Below are 7,069 nucleotides of genomic sequence, written 5' to 3'. Positions count from 1 at the left end.
CCATTCTGTCGGGTAGGAGAAGAAGGGAATGAGGAGTAAAGATTTCAGAGAAGAGATGCTTGGAGCTAAGCTGTAAAGGTGAGGAAAAACCCAGAGTTTTCTGATTCCAAAGTCAAAGCTGTTCATACTATTCACTTTCATTATCTCCTCTTCCTCTTTGTCTGTCCAAATAGACAAAACCTGCCTGTCAGCACCAAGCTCAGATCCCACTACCTTCATAAAAACTTGCTGATCAGGGCACCTGGGTGGCCCAGTTAGTTAAGCATCCAACTCTTGGTTTTGGCTCAGGTCATCATCTCAGGGTCCTGGGATCGAGCCCCATGCTGGGCTCCACGCTCAGTGGGTAGTCTCCTTGTCCCTCTCCCTCTGCTCCTCCCCCTACTTGCTCTCTCTCTCTCTCTCTTTCTATCTCTAAAATAAACAAACAAAAAATCTTTAAAAAAAAAAAAAAACTTGCTGACCACCTTCATTCTCTGAGTTCCTTGAACAATTATTAGGCAATTTAATTGATGAATAAGAATATGTTGCCTAATGAGATCCCTTTGTCATTGAAATGTTTGTGTTATAAATTCTTAGGTGTTTGTCCATATCTGAGGCTCATCACATCAAGTATACAGCAAATTTTTTTTATCAGACTTTTTACTGTTTTTCTTATAGTGCCTTGAAAATTGCCTCAAAAATATTAGGTGCTTGGGGTGCCTAGGTGGCTCAGTCGTTAAGCATTTGCCTTCGGCTCAGGTCATGATCCCTGGGATAGAGCCCCGCATCGGGTTCCCTGCTCAGCGGGGAGTCTGCTTCTCCCTCTCCCACTCCCCCATCTTGTGTTCCCTCTCTCACTGTGTCTGTCAAATAAATAAATAAAATCTTAAAAAAAATATATTAGGTGCTTAATAGGTCTTTCATGTAATTTTAAGACATGTTCTATGGTCTTAATTAAAACTGACAGTTATTGAAGTCCTAACCGTGTACTTCACACTACTATACAAGTATGGTAAAAACATTAACAATTAAGAACATGAAGGAAGAAGAGGCAGTCAATCTAATTATTATATATTTTCTTGTTTGGGTTTTTTTAAATTTTTTATTTATTTTTATTTTTTTAAGTAAACTCTACCCCCAACATGGGGCTCGAACTCAAAGAGATCAAAGTCACATGCTCTACCAACTGAGCCAGCCAGCTGCCCCACTATTTTATTTTATTGTTTTTAATTTTTTAATTTGCGCATAGTTGACACACACCATTACATTACTTTCAGGTGTACAACCTAATGAATCAACAAGTTTATATGTCATACTATGCTCACCACAAAGGTAGCTACCATCTGTCACCATACAACGCTGTTACAATACCATTGACTATATTCCTTACGCTGTGCCTTTTATTACCTTGATTTTTTCATTCCACAACTGGAAGCCTGTATCTCCCTCTCCCCTTCACCCATTTTTCTCCACCTCCCACCCCCCTTCCCTCTGACAGCCATCAGTTTGTTCTCTGTATTTATAGGTCTGATTCTGCTTAAATTATAAAATATTTTAAATAAATAAAATCTTATACAGTAATCCAAATTAAGGAAACATAAAGACCCATCCCCTTGGTAAAAAATTCTTTCAGAAGTCAGCGTGTGGCTTCCTTCCCATCCTTCCCTTCTTTTACCAGAATTGTACCCTATAGCCTTGATCTGTTGCATAAAGCATATTTGTCTACATGGCAGGTTCCTCTCTCAGACACCACTGCCCTGGAAGCACAGACTGTGACCTATTCATTTTTACGTCTCCCGCACCCACACAGGACCTGACAGGTATATTGTAGATGCTTATAATGTTGAGTGAGTAATGAAGGAATGGGCACATACATTTAAATATAATCCCAGAACTGAGCTGCTCTACGAAGGAGCTCCACAGAGAGCTGTGGGGGCCCCTGGGATGTCATCTGGGACAGGTAGAAAAGATTCAATTTAGAATGATGCTTGAATTCAGTCATAAAAGATTAGTAAGAGTTTAACAACTAGGTATGGAGGAGAAGACATTGTAAGAAGAAAGCCCATGTGCAAAGGCACAGAATATGAGAAAGTCAGATACATTCAGGGAATGTCAGTCAGAGAAGCCCCTGGAGCTCTTCAGGAAAGATTTGCCCCACCCCCACTGAGGCCTTGGTACTTGGACACCACCAGTAATCATTTTTCCTACCCAGAAGAAGTGATAGGATTTCAACAGACTGTAGCTTTTGTTCTGAAGCAAGTTATTGCAAGATCTCTGTCTCCCTTTCCAGAGATAACCTGCTTATCTACTAGAGGAAGCATCAACTGTTTATAGGTGCCCTGCATAAAAGTCTTCTTAATTTACAAAGTATGCTCTTATTTATGTTTTATTAAAAAAATTAAAAAACTAGAAGTAGCCCAAACAATTTTTAAAAAGAACAAAGTTGAAGAGTTTACAATACCTGGTTTCAAGACTTACTACAAAACTACAATAATCAAGACAATATAGTAATGGCAAAATGAGCAAACAAACAAAAGATATAAAAATTAATGGAACAGAATGGAGTTTGGATACAGATCCACATGCATATGGTCAATTGAGGTTTTGACAAAAGCCATGATAATTCAATAGAGAAAATGTAGTCATGCCAACAAATAGTGCTGGATCATTAGACATACACATTAAAAACAAACAAACTGGGGCGCCTGGCTGGCTCAGTCAGTGTAGCGAGCGACTCTTGATCTTGGGGTTGTGAGTTTGAGCCCCATTTTAGGAGTAGAGATTACTTAAAAACAAAATCTTTTAAAAAAAGAAAAAACAATTTTTCCTATCATCATATGCAATAATTAATTCAAAGCAGAGACCTAACAGTTAAACCGAAAACTATATTTCTAGAGAAAGACATAGGAGAACATACTTGTGACTGAGGTTAGAAAGGACATGAAAAGCACAATTCATAAAATCATGAAAGAAAAAATTCGACAGGTTAGAGCTCATCAAAATTTATAACTTCTGTTCATCAAAATACACTGTTAAGAAAATGAAAAAGCAGGGGTACCTGGGTGGTTCAGTTGTTAAGCCCCTGCCTTCGGCTCAGGTCATGATCCCAGGTTCTGGGATGGAGACCCGCATCGGGCTCCCTGCTAAGCAGGGAACCTGCTTCTCCCTCACCCTCTGCTGCGCCCCCTGCTTGTGCTCTCTTGCTCTGTCAAATAAATAAATAAAATCTTAAAAAAAAAAAAAAAAAAGACTGTGAAATATGTAGTATACACACAATTGTAATTCAGTACACTGGAGTGTTACCAGACTAAATCATTACTACTTGTGTGTTTCCAGTGGAACTGCCCTCTTGTCCCTGTGATTGTCATTTATTATCTGCACCATTTGTCTATACTCTGTTAACAAAAGTGGCATTACCAGCAGTCCACTTGCAGCCAGGCCAGTCAGATCACATCATCACCACATGGTCAAGTGTCCTTTGTTCATTAAAAAGGTGTGATCAAAAAGTGAAAATCATTAAACAATTCTTTTAGGACAGTGCGCCTGTTTGGATGCCTCTGGTGTTTAGATTCTGGAATAAATCATTTTTTTAAAGATTTTATTTATTTGAGAGAGAGAAAGACAGAGATAGCGAGAGAGCACAAGTGGGGAGGAGAGGGAGAAGCAGACTCCCTGCTGAGCAGGGACCCCGACACAGGGCTTGATCCCAGGACCCTGGGATCATGACCTGAGCCGGAGGTAGACGCTTAACCGACTGAGCCACCCAGGCACCCCTGGAATAAATCATTTTGTACCATGAATCACATCATGAGAGTGAATCAGATTGTCCAAAAAGAATATGTGGAGAAGCAAGAGTAGCAGTCCCAGGACAAAATCCTCGGAAGCATCCATAAATGGAGCTATGCATAAGCCCAGAAATGAATGACCTGAGAGACGATAAAAGAACCAGGTCTGGTCACTGAAGTCAGTGGAATAGAGATTCAAGAGCTCAGTGGTCCACTGTGTCAAAATCCATCAATAAGGTAAAGATTGAAAAGTGTCCATTAAATGTGGCAATGTCATGGTCAAGGTAATATACTCTGAAGCCATATTTTGTTGCATGATAGAATCAGAAGCAGGACTACTGATAAAAAAGAAAGTGGGGGGATTGGAGATGGTTCTTGAAAGAAACATGCCTAGAAAGGAGAAGAAGGGAGACTAGACTCTAACTCGAGTCAATGCAGAAAAGAGAGTCTATTTTTAGATGGTTAAGACTTGAGCAAGTTGACAGACTTGGAGTAAAGTGCTAGTAGGGAGTGAGAGGTTAAGGTCAGAAAGTGGGAGGACTGACTTATGCAGCAAAGTCCTTGGAGGAGATAGATGAATTGGGATTGGATCCAAAGTAGAAGTTGTATGTTTTCATATGCATTTCCTCCACCCTCATTAGATTTTAAACTCCTTTATGTCAGATTCTTACATAAACTATATTTTTGCAATTCCTCAGAACTTAACCCATAGTAGAAATATAATGAACAAATGGTGGGTCATTAAACGAATCCTCCTTACCTAACCAAGACAATAATGTCTTCTTTCTTTTGGCTCAAAGTCAACAAGTTTAAAATGAATTCAAGCCTAAATGGTCCTTATTTCTATCATTTTTTATAATGCTGGACAGGATGTTCACCTTAATGATAAGCTAAAATCAAATGTGGATTAGAGCACACGTAGTCTTATCTTCCAATGAAGCTTTCAAATGGGCCATGTATGGGGAGAATGTTTTATTTATTATGGAAATCTATGTACTTGCTTGGATTTCCAGCCCCTTTATAAAAACCAAGACTGTTTTCTAAGACTTGGAGCAACGTTACAACATGCCTGAAATAAGAACAGTGTTTGTAAAATTAATAGCTATAATGGGCTATTTATTATACGTGCTTCATCTTAGAGCAACATGTTGAAGAGTAGCACATCGGTGCCCCCTGAACCCAGAGCTGCTTCTGGCTGCACGTTGTAACCATTAGGGAGCTTTCTGGCCATTGTGGTCTGTGTCTACACTGGCTTCACTTTATTCAAACTTAACTTTTTATTTTTATTTTATTTTTTTCTTAAGATTTTATGTATTTATTTGACAGAGAGAAACACAGCAAGAGAGGGAACACAAGCAGGGGGAGTGGGAGAGGGAGAAGCAGGCTTCCCGCCGAGCAGGGAGCCCGATGCGGGGCTCGATCCTAGGACCCTAGGATCATGACCTGAGCCGAAAGCAGATGCTTAACGACTGAGCCATCAGGCGCCCCATTAACTTTTTATTTTTTAAACAGGGCTCTCCCAAAGCAGATGGGTCTTCTTCCCATTAAACCTCCCTTACTACTATTTTCTTCTTAGAAAAATATCATGAATCATCAAAATAATGAAAAGAAATCTTCTGACAAGAAATAATAAAAGTGTTGGTGAGAATGTGGAGAAAAAAACCCTTGTGCACTGTGGGTAGGAACATAAATTGGTGTAGCCATCACGAAAACAGTATGGAGTTTCCTCAAAAAATTAAAAATAGAACTACCATTTCATTCAGCAATTCAACTTCTGGGCATTTAAGGAAAATGAAAACACTAACTCAAAAAGATATCTGCACCCCCATGTTCATTGCAGCATTATTTATGATAACCAAGATATGGAAATAACCTAAATGCTCATCAATGGATGAATGAATTAAAAAAAGTATAGATAAAGAAATTGTATATATACATGTATTATTCATTCATTCATTTTGGAATGGAATATTATTTAGCCATAAAAAGGGATGAAATCTTGCTCTTTGCCACAACATGAATGGACTTGGAGGACATTATAGTAGTGAAATAAATCAGACAGAGAAAGACAAATACAGTATGATGCCACTTATATGTGGAATCTAAAAGCAAAGTTAAAGAAAACAACACAAAAACCAAAGCTCATAGATACAAAAAATGGGTTGGTGGTTGCAGGAAGTAGGGGTAGAGATGGGGACAATGGACAAAGCAGGGGTCAAAAGATAGAAACTTTCAGTTACAAAATAAATAAACCATGAGATGTAATTAGGATACATAAAATAATTTGCATATACATCTCATTGTATAGGACTTAGTCACTTATCCATGCCTAGCCTCAAGGGAGGCCAAGAAATGTGGGCCACATTTTTACGTGAAAATAAGTCAGGTTTCTTTTACTTTGGAGTAGAATAGGCCCTTGGAGTCAACTCCATCACAGATTCTAAAGGTTAATGCGTAGGTTGGTATTTTTTAGAAAACTAGCACCAGTTTTCTGGACGACAGGTAATCCTATGTTAATATTATTGTATATCCAGGACACTGTAAGACACTAATTTCCCTATCCTGGCCAGCCAAACTTCTTACCTTCTCTCAGTCGGGGATCTGTCTCAGAGAACAGAATCTATCTAGTTTATTAAAGATTTATTGAAAGACTGATTAATGTTTATTAAATGGCTTATGGAATTGTTGGAAAGGCCAAAGAAACATGGGTCTATGTAGATAGACATTCCTCAGAATCACATAACAAAGGGAAAAGCTGCCCTGTATGATCCAGAAGCCACTAGCAAGATTAGAAAACTCTAGAACCACACCATTACTGCTACCGGATGGAAGCTGCCAAGAAAACACCAGTCAGTGCCACACAGGGTCAGCTAAAAGAAAATAGAAGAAAGGGTAGAAATATAAGTGCCACCTTGCTTCTAACTTAACAAGAGCATCTGAGCAGCTGATGGACAAACTTCAGTGACATCCAGAATCCTAGTTGAAGAAAGTCTGGAAGAAGGTTGGAGTGGATGAAATGAGAAACCATATGGAAAAGATATGATTTGCAAATCTATTACAAGATAATCCTCTTTTTTAAAAGATTTTATTTATTTGAGAGAGTATGAGAGAGAGCATGAGGTGGAGAGGGGGAGGAGTGGAAGGGGCACAGGGAGAGGGGGAAGCCAGCTCCCCGCTGAGCAGGGAGAGGAGGTGGGGCTGGATCCCAAGACACAGGGATCATGACCTGAGCGAGCCACCCAGGTGCCCCAAGATAATCCTATTTTTGTCAAGAGCTAGAACAACGTAACATGGATAACTGAAGT

Source organism: Halichoerus grypus, chromosome 5, assembly GCF_964656455.1.
Source record: "Halichoerus grypus chromosome 5, mHalGry1.hap1.1, whole genome shotgun sequence".
NCBI classification, from domain to species: Eukaryota; Metazoa; Chordata; class Mammalia; order Carnivora; family Phocidae; genus Halichoerus; species Halichoerus grypus.
The sequence above is the reverse complement of the archived record's forward strand: the minus strand, read 5'-3'. Positions refer to the sequence as shown.